Here is a 13490-nt window from a genome sequence, read left to right as displayed (position 1 = left end):
CCTCCCTTCTCTGCCTCTTGTCTCTCCCGTTTTTGAGTAATTCAGAGCACAGAGAAGTACAGGAAATAATATAAGGAGCAATAACACTACCACAGAAAGTTTGTCAGATCTTCACATTTTGCCATGTTTATGTCGGATCAATGTTTTTTCTTTTCTTTTCTTTTTCTTTTTGAGACAGAGTTTCGCTCTTGTTACCCAGGCTGGAGTGCAATGGCGTGATCTCGCCTCACCGCAACCTCCGCCTCCTGGGTTCAGGCGATTCTCCTGCCTCAGCCTCCCGAGTAGCTGGGATTATAGGCACGCACCACCATGCCCGACTAATTTTTTGTATTTTTAGTAGAGACGAGGTTTCACCATGTGGGCCAGGATGGTCTCCATATCTTGACCTCATGATCCACCTGCCTCGGCCTCCCAAAGTGCTGGGATTACAGGTGTGAGCCCCCACGCCCAGCCAAATAACAGAAAATTTTTAGTGTGGCTACATTATATGTAGCCTTTTGCAATTTGTTTTCTTTGTCATTAGTGACAAGAGTTTCTGAAATGGTGAATGAACAAAGCTCCGTAGAATTCCTCGGAAAACTAAGTAATATCTTCCATCTATATATTTAGTAAGTTGCATACTTAGGAAATCTTCGGTATATAATAAAACCACATAAAAATACTATGCGTTTCTAGGGGAAATTGTGGGACAGTTTCTCCTTGTATGTTTCGGGATAGCCAGTATCCTGGGGCCTCCCCACCCATCCTCCAGCATTCTGACAATGCTACAGAAACACCCTACAAAATTCCAGCTGCACCCTGGGAATAGTACCGCCTCCTTTGAGGTCCGTGCCTCTGGTGAAATTGCTGGGTTCAAGCTTGAGTTCCCCTTCCAGCCACTTGATGCCACAGAGGTCCTCCAAGTGGCCCCACTGACATACAGATGAGATCCGCCTTTGGAGGGTCCAGGGTCAGTTGTGAACATCGGTTCATATGTATAGAGTTTATTTGAATTGGATCTTTTGTAAATTGCTTGTTCATATGCTTTGCTCATTTTCCTGAGTCTTTCCTTGTGTGTGTGTGTGTGTGTGTGTGTGTGTGTGTGTGTTTGTTTCAGAGACAGTCTCACTGTCACCCAGGCCAGAGTGCATGCCACAATCATAGCTCAGTGCAGCCCCAAACAACTGGGTGAAGGCATCCTCCTGCCTCAGCCTCCCTTGTAGCTGGGACTAAAGGCACACACCCACATCCGCCTAGGTTTTTACAATTTTTTGTAGAGACCAGGTCTCACTATGTTGCCCTCTCTGGTCCCAAGCTCCTGGCCTCAAGGGATCCTCCCACCCTGGCCTCCTAAAGTGCTGGGATTACAGGCATGAGGCACCATGCCTGGCTGTGTCTGTGTTTTAACTTGCGAGCTGTTCTTTTGCCACGCGCACGCGTGTGTGTGTGTGTGTGTGTGTGTGTGTGTGTGTGTGAGTCAGCTGTCTGTTTCTTTGCTGTGGGTGTATTAACCTGTTGTCTATTCCTAGTTATGTGGGCTCATTTTAGACTTTTTCCCAGCTTGTGGCTACTCCCAAACGTGCCCTAATTCAATACAAAGTCACGTGAGTGGGTGAGGAGGCCCTTCCAGCCCTTGCCCCTGGGGCTCTGGGTGTGTGTGACAGGCTGAGACAGACTCCAGCATCATCCTTGTGCTCTTGGGAGCAGAGTGGTACTGGGGCTTGGGAGAGGCCATCCTGGATAGTGTTTGGGAGACAGGACTCAGGGCTCCCCTCCAAACTGAGGCTGTACTGATACCACTATGTAAGACCCCAAGTTCTGTTCCCTTCCCCACTTCCCTCTCCATGCCCACCCCCAGCTCCAGCCACCGTCAGTACCAGTGGAACTGCCACGGGAGCTTCTCAGCGTCCTAGTGTCTGTCCACTCTGGGCTCCTCCAGATCATTCTCCACCCACAGCCAGAGTGGCCCCTCTCCCTATAAATATATTATGAATCATTTTAGGCAGCAAACCTGTCTTCCAGTTAAAGAAATATGACATTACAGGCCAGGCAAGGCGGCTCATGCCTGTAATCCCAGCATTTTGGGAGACCAGGGAGGGAAGATTGCTTGAGTCCAGGAGTTCAAGATCAACTCGGGCAACAAGCAAGATGCCATCTCTACAAAAATTTAAAAAATTAGCTGGGCATGGTGGCACATACCTGTGATCCCAGCCACTGGGGAGGCTGAGGTGAGAAGACTGCTTGAGCTCAGGAGGTCGAGGCTTCAGTGAGCCAAGATTGCCACTGCACTCTAGCCTGGGCAACAGAGAAAGATCCTGTGTCTAAAAGAAAAAAAAAAAAAAAAAAGACATTACATATAGCAGGGGCTCCTAGGTGCTCTAATGTGAATATGCATTTAAAACCTATTATCTGATCCTGCCTAAAATCGCTCAGTGGGTTCCCATGGCCTTTCAAGTGAAGCGGATCCAGGACAGGCGGGACCCTGAGATGGAGACCTCCTGAGAAGTCACACTTGTCCTGGGGTGTGGTCCCAACACTTGAGCTGAGCTTCCCAGGACTCAGGGATGTGGTGCGCCCCACCCGCCCCCGCGCCCTGCTGTTCCGCACCCCTCTCACCTCATCTCCCCCTTCACCCCACCCCACCCCCGCCCCCACTCCCCAACCTCTCTGGCCAGCGCATCCAGTGTGTGGGGGAGGAGCTCAGCGCTACAGCTGTGGACACCAAGGAGGAGGCGCTCGAAAGATATTTACAAATGGGCTGGGCGCGCTGGCTCACACCTGTAATCCTAGCACTTCGGGAGGCAGAGGCAGGAGGATCGCTGGAGCCCAGGAGTTCGAGACCAGCCTGGGAAACAGGGTGAGACCTTGTCTCTCTGTATATGTATACACACTCTTTTTTCTTAAAGATATTTACAAACGAACAAAAAGTTGGAAGCACTTTGCATACCAAAGCTCAGGCGTGGGCGAGCCCGGGGGAGCCCAGACTCGGTCCGCGGGCCGGGGCCGCCTGGAACAGGGACCCCCGCTCTGCCGGACGCTCCGCTAGCCAAGCGCAGTTCGCGGTCGCCGGGCCCGCGGCTCCCGGCCGGGGCTCCGCGCTTCCGCACCGGGCTACGGGCTCCTCTCTCCGCCTCCTGCGCCCGGCCAGCTCCGGAGGACACTGATGGGTGCGTGAATGGGTGCAAGAACCAGGGAACGGGGGCGCGAACGCCAGCACCCCCAGGCGGCAGCGCCCTCCGAGGGCCCCGCGGAGCTCGGCGGGGGTGCGGGGCGGTTCCAGGAGGCTCCCCCGCTGCTGGGGATCCAGCCCGGGCCCTGGCATCGCGGCCGCCGGCAGCAAGGACGCGGGTGTAAAGAGCCGGGTTAGGAGGAACCCCCGCCCTCCGAGGGAGCCCGTCTGCGAGTGCGCGAGGCCTGGGCCTCGGCAGGGGGCGCCCGGGCCCCCTGGCTCCGCCCCATTTCCCTCCGGCGTCGGGGAGGGGGCTGCGGTGTTCCGGGGGTCTTCGGATTCGCTCGGGGAAGGAATGCGGGACCTCTGCGTCCCAGAAGCCCGTCCGGATCTCCCGCCCTGAAAGCCGGCGCGGTTCGGGTAACTGAAAGTGGCTGAAGCCTGACCCCTCGTGGTGGGAAGATTCATCACACACCCAGAGCTAGAATTATTATTACCGTTATATTTGTTTAGAGATGGGATCTCCCTATGTTGCCCAGGCTGGTCTTGAATTTCTGGACGGAAGCGATCCTCCTGCTTCAGCCTCCCGAGTAGCTGGGACTACAGGCGGACGCCACCACATCTGCTTAGAATTATAATAAATTCGAATTCTCATAGCGCTTACTACAGCCAGCACTAACTAAAGCTTAACATATACGAAGTCATTTCATTCTCTCAACAGTCCTAGCAGGTGGTACCTCATTATCCCCATCTTAGAGCTGTGGGAATGAGGCCCAGGCTGCAGGAGTGATTTCTACAAGGTTACAGGGTCACACAGCAAGCAGGCAGTGAAGCTGGGATTTGAATCCAGAATTAGAGCCTTAACCTCTACGGATAATTATAACGCACACATTTCCTCCCCTTTGCGCAGTTTTAAGAGCACACCAGCTTCATCTATTCATGTTCTCATTTTAGATCTGGATTCACTGCCTTCTTCCTCACCTAAGTCATCAGCACATCCTGATCGAATGACTCAGAGGCTGAAAATACGCCCATCTTTTAAAAGCTACCCCTCAAAGTGAAAATTAAAAGCACAATGAGATGTCACGAGTGTTGGTGAGGGTGTCGAGCAAGTGAGACTCTCACTGCTCGGGCCGTGTGAAATGGTGCAGTTACTTTAGTGTTTTATAAAGTCAAGCTATGCTTACCATGTTAACTGACAGTTCCGCTCTTGCTGTTTACCTGACAGAAATTAAAACATACAGCCCAGCCTTTCACATGTTACAGCAGCTTTCTCCAGCACACTCCCAGCCTGGATGCAGACCAGACGTCCACCAGCATTTGAATAACCACATCGTAGTTCATCCATGCAACTGAATACTGTGAATACCGCTCAGCAGTAAAAAGGAACAAACTCGCGATACACACAATGGCATGAATGCATCCCAGAAGCATCCACTGAGCCTGGGGAGCCAGATGCACATCCCTGCTTGCTGGGCGGCTCTATGTGCATGAGACTCTGGACAAGATACAGGACCCTTTGGTGACAAACAGCGCATCAGTGGCCTCCTGGTCCAAAGCTGGTGGTGGCAGATATTATTTTGGAAACTTAAAATGCACTCCTAAGTAATTTATGGCTTAAAGAGGAATCATGAGAAGTTTTAGAAAATATTTAGAGTTGAATGATTAAAAAAAGAGCACAGGCCAGATGCAGTGGCTAATACTTGTAATCCCAACACTTTGGGAGGCTGAGACGGGAGGATCACTTGAGGTCAGGAGTTCAAGAACAGCCTGGCCAACATGGTGAAATCCTGTCTCCACTAAAAAATATAAAAAATTAGCCAGGAGTGGTGGCACACGCCTGTAATCCCAGTTACTAGGGAGGCTGAGGTGGGAGAATAGCTTGAACCCAGGAGGTAGGGCTACAGTGAGCCGAGATCGTGCCACTGCACTCCAGCCTGGGTGACAGAGCGAGACTCCATTTCGAAAATAAATAGGCCAGGCACAGTGGCTCATGCCTGTAATCCCAGCACTTTGGGAGGCCAATGCAGGTGGATCACCTGAGGTTGGGAGTTCAAGACCAGCCTGACCAATATGGTAAAAGCCCGTCTCTACTAAAAATACAAAATTAGCCAGGTGTGGCAGCCACCTGTAATCCCAGCTACTTGGGAGGCTGAGGTAGGAGAATTGCTTGAACCCGGGAGGCAGAGGTTGCGATGAGTCTAGATCTCGCCATTGCACTCCAGACTGGGCGACAAGAGGGAAACTTCATCTCATTAAATAAATAGATAAATAAGTAAATAAAGTACAAAATTCATGGGTGCAAATAAGAACGATTGAAAAGAAGTATGCTCAGCGTCTAGCGGCTGCCTGCAGTCCTTGCTTCCTCATCTCCAAAGCCAGCAGCACATCTTCCAATCTCTCTTAGATTCTCACCCTCTTATAAGGCCCCTGTGATTGCATGGGGCCCACTTGGAAAACCTAGGATAATCTCCCCATCTCAAGGTCTTTAACTTAATCCCATCTGTAAAGCCTCTTCTGTCCTGGAAGGCAGCAAAGTTCCAGGTTCCAGGGATTAAGATGTGAACATCTTTGGGGGTTGCTATTCTACCGACCACAGGGAGCAGGAGTGAAGCATCTGAACCTGGGGTCTCAAGCCAGGGCTCTCCTCAGCACCAGCTGGCCCTCAGCAGGAGACTCAGCCGGCACTCTCCACTGCCAGCCCTGAACTCGCCTCTCCTGCTCCCTTCCTGCGGCTCTGGAGGATTCCTGGGCACCAGTTGGAGAGATGGGCAGAGTGGGGGCTGCACACCAGAGCCTGCAGAGTCTCAGGGCCCCATGGACCTGGCTGCCCCGCTCCCCATCCCTCCTTCCTCAGCGTCCCCTCCCTGCCCCCTTGGAACCAGCCAGGGTGGCACCAGAAGAGTGTGGGGTGATGGGAGCAGGTGCCAACAGGATTTGTGTAGGATGGAGGGCACAAGGAGGCCTGGCCTGGTTGTGTGGGACTTTATTTTATGGTCCTGAGTGCCATCAAGGGGGGCAAGCCTGTCCCTACTCTGGTTAGTTAGGAAAGATGTGTGTCACTAAGGGGAGGCCCTGGCCTCGCAAAGGTAGGAAAGAGCGTGCCTGCTCCAGCCCAGGGAGGGAGGCTCTGTGCTGCGTCCCAGCCTCTGTCCCTGCGTGGTCCCAGTGCCGCTGTCCCCTTGGAGCAGGGCTCTTCAACATCCTGAGTTGCCGCAAGACCCTGCTGTGAGGCAGAGACACCACACGAAGTCACACTGTCCCCACCTGGGTCCCTGGCCCTGCATCTTTGTCGCCTGATCTGGGAAAGGTGCCCATGAAATCCCTCCTCACAGACCCGCCATGAGGCTCAACAGCAAGTGGAGACAGTGGCATCAGCTTGTGATCTTTTAATGGATTCTCACTGTTTAATTAATGTCCACGTTGAAGCTCACAACGAGCCTGCCATGTTGGCGAGTTCTGTGCAGTTAACCCCCTTCACAGATGAGCAGGCTCCTCCTGGAGGAGCAGAGGGACTGGTCACAGGTGAGTGAGCGTGGAGTGCTCCTGAGAGCCCACGGCACAGGACACCTGGCTGCAGTAGCAGGGACCCCCCCGAGTTGCCCTGGGCACCCTCTGGCTGGGCTCCTGAGGGGGCCTGGAGGAGACTTAGGAGCAGCCATGGCCCTGGGAGATGAGACAGAATGGGAGGGCGGGAGGAGCAGCTTTGTGCCTGCCAGGGCCTGAGGGGACAACTGCACCAAGTGTGCCTCTCTTTGCTTTTCCTGATGATGGGGGCAGCTCTGCAGCTGCTGTGTGTCTCCCGCTGTTTGTCGCCTCCCAGCAGTGCCCGTGATGGTGGGAAGTGACACGGTCACCTGGTTTGATGCTTTGCGCCCTCCTGCCCCTTCCCCAGGCAGGAGGTCAGCGCCGGCCTGTGGCTCTTCGCTGGGTGGTGGATTCAGGTTCTGCTAACTTCCTAAAAGAGATGACAGGGACTGTCACTTTCTACTCTCTGGGAAGAGTTTGTTCCTTAAAGATTTTGATAAAACTGGACTTTCAAATGGTCCCAGCCCGATACCGTTCCAGGGTTAGAGTTCTGACTTCCGGGTTCCATTTCTGCTACAGCTCTATTTCTAGCCAGCTGTTCTATTTTTTTTCAAGTCAATATCGGTAACTTATCCCCTTCTAGTCTACTGATTATTCCATCTAGAATGTCAAATGCACTGGCATAAAGATGTCCCCGGAGTAAACTGGAACTGTGCATGCCTGCTCCGTCGGTAGGGATGCCCTCTGGCCTGGCTATCTCATCTGTGTCATGAACACACGGCAGGTGCCTCAGTCCCCTGGGCATCACTGGGCCCAGTCCCCACCCCACAGTCATCTCCTGTCTAAGTGGCCTCCCTCTCTGGCTCCCAGCATCATCACCTGGGCAGGGCAGCTCTAAGGAAAGGCCAGTGCTGCGGGCATTGAAATGTGTGCCCTGCACTGGAGGGGCTGGCACTGTCCACACTCAATGCTGCCCCCTTGGTGTCAGGGGAGCAAGGGGCCGAATGGGATGACAGCTCTTTCTTCAGCTGAGCAGATCCTCCCCAAACACGGCTTTCCACGGCTTCTCCTCAGCTAAGAAGCTTCCGTCGCCCGGTGACCCATCCCAGCGCCTACCAGCAAACAGGCAGGGTGGAATCCCACCTTGGCCCTAGAGGCCAGTGGCAGCCCAGCTGCTGGGACGGATTCTCCCTTGGCACCTCTGAGCTATTCCAGGCTGTGTCTCAGGTGCTGGGTGGCTGCTGCAGGAGCTCCGGTGAGGCTGCTGGATTCAGTTCTACCTCCCTAGCGGGGTGTGGGCTCAGCCTGTGTGTGTGTGTGCAAGGACAGGGTGTGGACTTACAGTGCAAGAGGCTCCTTGGAGGGCTTGGAGTCCTGCAAGGCCGATGCCCCCCAAGACGCTTGTGTTTCCCAGGAGCAGGACCCTCCTCAAGACCGCCCACATGCCAGGGCACATGTCCCAAGGGTACATTAGGCCCAGAGAAGACACTGGGATTTCCTGGATTCCAAGCGAGGTCACCCTCAGGATGTGCCGGACCTAGGCATGTATTCCGAGCAGAATGGCTTTCTATATACACAATTGGAGTCCCTTGAAATCCGTCCACCCCATCACTCCGCTGGCTCATCTTGGGCACCCAGACCTGGTCAGGGCGATGGACTCACTTGCCAGGCCCACCACCTGGAAGCTGCTGCAGGGTTCGGTGGAGTTCCCTGGGAAGCTCCAGGCCCCTGTGTTCTTTGGGGCCGCTGGTCAGCCGTCCCCCTCATGGGGGTGTGACCCAGCTTAGCTCTGGGCTGCCACCTGATGGCACTGCCAGCCGTGGCCAGTCGCAGCAACCAGAGAGGGACTACGACATTTTTGAGTATGAAAGAAGACACTCCAAGGTTCTGGGGGTGAGGGTGGGAGTGCAGGTCCCCGAGGCATGGGCTTCCTATCTGGGCTTAAGGCAGGACTGACTCCAAGAACAGGGGCTGCGCACAGCCAGGCCCTCATGGACTGACTGAGCAGGGAGCTCCAGACACTGTGGCAGTTGGGGTCCATGGTGCTCCCCTCAGTGCTCCACTGTGGATACCACAGTCCCCTCAGCTGTAGTCCGAGGCTGCAGCAGCACGCGCCCTCACGCCCACTCTTCCAGCCTCAGAACTCTAGTGCACACAGCCTCACTTGCTTCTTGCATTACAGCCCTCCTGGCCAGAGCCTCATTCCTTCAGGATCTCTCAGTCCAGAGCCCTGAGCAAGGGAGCCCCAGACAGTTCATGTGGGGCCAAGTGAGGTCTCAGCCCAGCTCACTCCTGGTCTGACTGCCTGAAGCAGGGGGAGGCCACACAGCATGCAGTCACATGCCACCCAGGGGTGGGAGACAAGGCACAACATGAAGCCCTGCCCCTGATCTTGGCCACTGTGCCTTTGCATCACCATTTGGTCCTGGTGGTGGGCGAGTGGCTCAGGACGAGGCTGAACCCTGGGCCGGTGGCAGAGCAGAGGCAGGAGGAGAAGAGCGGAGCTCCTATGAGCAGGGATGTGGTTTTCACCGTGGCGCCACGTGCAGGATGAAATGAGACATTGGTGGGATTCACATCAAGACAGGGTTTTTTTAATTAAAAAAATTTTTTTTTGAGACAGGGTCTCACTTTGTCACCAGGCTGGAGTGGTGCAATCACAGTTCACTGCAGCCTCCAACTCCTGGGCTCGAGTGATCGTCCTGCCTCAGCCTCCCAAGTAACTGGGACCATAGGCACATGGGACCATGCCCAGCTAAGTTTCACGTTTTTGCAGAGTGAGTCTGTTATGTTGCCCAGGTTGGTCTCCAACTCCTGACATCAAGCAATCCTCCTGCCTTGGCTTCTCAAAGTTTTTGTTTTTAAATTCTATTTGTTTTATTGTTTTGAGACTGAGTCTCGCTCTGCAGGGTAGAGTGCAGTGGTGCAATCTCAGCTCACTGCAACCTCTGCCTCCTGGGTTCAAGCGGTTCTCCTGCCTCAGCCTCCTGAGTAACCGGGATTATAGGCTTGAGCCTAGCTACTTTTTTGTAGTTTTAGTAGAGACGGGGTTTCACCATGTTGACCAGGCTGGTATCGAACTCGTGACCTCAAGTGATCTGCCTGCCTACGCCTCCCAAAGTGCTGGGATTACAGGCCTGAGCTACTGCACCCCACCTTGTTTTTGCTTTTTAATTAAACCCAGCCCGTGGCGGGAGTTCCATGCCTGGAATGTGGAAGTCAGTGGCTTTCACAGGGCCTTCCTCCTCGTCTCGGTTCCCGGCGCTGCTGTAACAACATTCCTGAGGCTGGGTAATTCAGAAGGAAAAGAAACTCATTTTCTCACAGTTTTGGAGGCTGAGAAGTCCAGGTCATGGTGCTTGCAGGGGCAGTGACAGGAGCAGGGCCTGGTAAGGGCCTGTTTCTCCCAGACGGCACAGTCTGTCTTCGCAGGGCAGAAGAGAGTGAACCCACCCCCTCTCGCCCTTTGATAAGGGCCCAGAGCCCATCCATGAGGCTTCACCCTCAGACTTCCTCCCCCTTGGAAAGGCCGCTCCTCTTCCCCGTATCACATGGGCGATTAAGTTTCAAAATGTACATTTTGGGGGCGCGTTCAGACCAGAGCACTCCTCAAATCCAAGGATGTGGCAGAAGACAGAGGAGGAGGACTGGGCAGAGCCTGCCTCCTGGGCCTCCAGGACAGCTCCTGGCACACTCAGGAAGTCCTAGGGAGAGCTGTGGGCCAGCCACCATCAGGTGACAGGTGGCAGGAGAGGGGGCTGGAGCCCTGGAGCCCAAGAGCCTACATGCAAGGAAGATGCTGTCCAACCTTCCCTCAAAACCAGGATCGGCAGAAACAGAAGAAAGCACTCATAACAGCAAGGCCGGCCTCGTCCCACGAGGACTGTAATTCCGGGGGTCATGGAGCCTGGACGCTGGGCTCGGGGTTCCAAGGACCTGGCTGTCACTGTGCTGCTGGGTGACTCAGGCATGAGCTCTGCACTGTCTCTCACTGCCTTCCCTGCAGAGCCGTGAAGGAGCACTGGGCAGAGCAGGTGCCCCGCCGTGCCAGCCCCTTCCCTTTCCTGGGAGCCGCACTTTCAGGTCTCCCTTCACCCTGAACCTGGAATCCCCGAGGCCCCTGGGAGGGCTCAGTGTTTCTGAAGGCAGGTGCTGCATCTTCGTGAGGGGCTTGTGTGTGGCCCCCAGTCCAGCAGCACCAGGGTCACCTTGAACTCATTAGAAGGGCAAAGTCTAGGGCTCTACCCCCGAACTGCTGAATCTCAGTCTGCACTAAGCAACGCCATCCCCTGACTGGCCGTCTCGGCTGCTGACGTGCATACGTGTGCGTATACACGGATCCATGCATGTGTGTGCTAATAACTGGGACCGTGGCCAGCTGTTAGAAAACGTGGGATCTTGTCTTGGTTCTAACATGGACTTTCTGGCTGTTAGTCCATTTGCATCGCTGTAACGGAATACCTGAGGCTTGGTAATTTATGAAGAGAGCTTTATTTGGTTCATGCTTAGTTTGGTTCAGGCTGTACAAGAAGCATAGCTTTGGCATCTGCCTCTGGTGAGGGCCTCGGGAAGCTCCCAGTCATGCTGCAAGATGAAGGGGAGCCAGTGTACCCCACAGTAAGTGGTAGTCAGAGAGGCAGGGGGAGGTCCCCGACTCATGTTAACAACCAGATCATGAGTGAACTCAGAACGAGAACTCACTCAGGACTGTGAGGAAGGCACCACACTGTCCATGAGGGATCCACCCCCCGACCCAAACACCTTCTGCTAGGCCCCACCTCCAACGCTGGGGATCACATTTCAGCATGAGATTTGGAGGGGACACACACCCAAACCACATCATTCCTCATGTTTTTCTCACATTGCAAACTACAATAATCCCTTCTCTGAAGTCTCGACCTTCTAGCACTAACTTAAAAGTCCAAAGTCGCATCAGAGACTCAAGGCAAATTCCTTCCACCTAAAAGCCTGTAAAATAAAAAACAATTTCCTTCCAAGATACAGTGGTGGCACAGGCACTGGGGAATGATTCCCATTCCTAAAGGGAGACATTGGCCAAAAGAAACGGGGAACAGGCCCTCGCAGTCTGGAACCCAGCAGGTCGGACATTACACCTCAGCGCTCCAAAGTAATCTTCACTGACTCCAGGTCCCGCATCCAGGGCACACCGGTGTGAGGGGTGGGCTCCCGAGGCCCTGGCAGCTCTGCCCCTGTGACTGTGCCAGTTGCATCCCCATGGCTGCTCTCACAGTTTGCACTTGAGTGCCTGTGGCTTCTCTAGGCAAGCCGCCGGTGGCTCTACCATCTAAAGTCTAGAGGGTGGTGGCCTCATTTCCACAGGCCCACTGCAGTACCCCAGTGGAGACTCCACGTGGAGGGTCCGTTGTAGGTTTTTCCTTGCCATCGCCCTGGTAGTCTCCCTGCAGGGCCCCTGGGCGAAAGTCTAGGCAGAAGCTGCCCAGCCTCCTCCACTTTTGCACTCTGTGCATCTGCAGACTTAGTGCCATGTGGAAACCGCCAAGGCTCACAACTCGCACTCTCTGAAGTGGGGTCCTGAGCTGGAGCTGGGGTGGCAGGGATGTGGGGAGCACTGTTCTGAGGCTGAGCAGGGCCGCAGGAGCCCTGGGCCTGGTCCACAAAACCTTTCCTTCCTTCTAGGCCTCTGGGCCTGTGATGGGAGAGACTATCCCGACTTCTGAAGTGGCTTCCAGTCTTGGCCATTAGCACTTGGCTCCTCGTTAGTCATGCTAACCTCTCTAGCAAGTGGCTGCTTCAGCTCACTTCGGTTCCTCTCCTGGAAATGCTTTTCCTTCTCTACCACAAGGTTTGGCTGCAAAGTTTCCAAATTTTTACACTCTGCTTCCCTTTTAAAAAGAAGTTTTAACTTTAAGTCATTTCCTTATTCCGTACGTGAGCAGAGGCTGGTAGATGCAACCACATCACATCCTGAATGCTTCACCGCTTAGACATTTCTTCCGCCAGACACCCCAGGTCACCACTCTTAAGTTCAAACTTCCACCGCTTCCCAGGACTTGAATGCAACGCAGCCAAGTTCTTTGCTAAGGTGCAAAGGGTGACCTTTGCTTCAGTTCCCAGTGAGTTCCTCATTTCCACCGAGACCTCATCGGCCTGGCCTTCACTGTCTATGTTTCTATCCACATTTTGGTCACAACCAGTTAACAAGTTTCTAAGAAGTTCCAAACTTTCTTCTTGTCTTCCTGTCTTCTTCTGAGACCTTCAAACTCTTCCACATCTTCCTGTCACTTAGCTCCAAAGCCACGTCTGCACCTTCACGCATCTTTATAGCAATACCCTACTCAGTATCAATTTTCTGTATTAGTTAATGTTGGAAAAGGGTTTATAATGTAGAGATAAATCCACACCGAGACAGTGGATGACTAAGAAAGGCCAGTTTACTTCCTGCAGGAAGGTGCAACTCGCCGGCAGTCTTGCCACAAGAGCACACCTGAACAGGGGAGACAGGGACATTTATAACTTTCATAACCTGATGCAGTCACCCTACTGCTGTGTCCAGTTTCCGTTGGCCAGAACAGAACCTCACATTCTATGCTTGACCCGATTGGCTAAAAACTTGGACATTTCCTGAATAGATAAGGGGGAAGAAGACATGGAAGAAGAAGAAGCCAGTCAGGAGGTCAGGAGGGTTTCCAAATGAGGAATGGCCTGCACCAAGGTTCGGAGCTTGCCCGGTTCTGTTCAGACATACCGGAGCGAGAGTGTAACTCCTTATAATGTAATCTAAGATATCAACTTTGAAGAACTTTCCCATCTCTCACAGTCAATTTGCATTGCT

At 53.7% G+C, this 13490-nt stretch overlaps 1 protein-coding gene across 1 annotated transcript in view; it reads right to left on the bottom strand.

The window, feature by feature from the left end:
- WDR86 (WD repeat domain 86) overlaps positions 1-3544 on the bottom strand; it is a 68245-nt gene extending 64701 nt beyond the window's left edge. The window contains 2 exon segments of the mRNA XM_054237532.2: positions 2179-2300; positions 2927-3544. The gene's annotated coding sequence lies outside the window, so the exon portion shown is untranslated.
- Between the last annotated feature and the right edge of the window lie 9946 nt (positions 3545-13490).

Source organism: Callithrix jacchus, chromosome 11, assembly GCF_049354715.1.
Source record: "Callithrix jacchus isolate 240 chromosome 11, calJac240_pri, whole genome shotgun sequence".
NCBI classification, from domain to species: Eukaryota; Metazoa; Chordata; class Mammalia; order Primates; family Cebidae; genus Callithrix; species Callithrix jacchus.
This window is presented reverse-complemented; position numbering and strand designations above follow the sequence as displayed.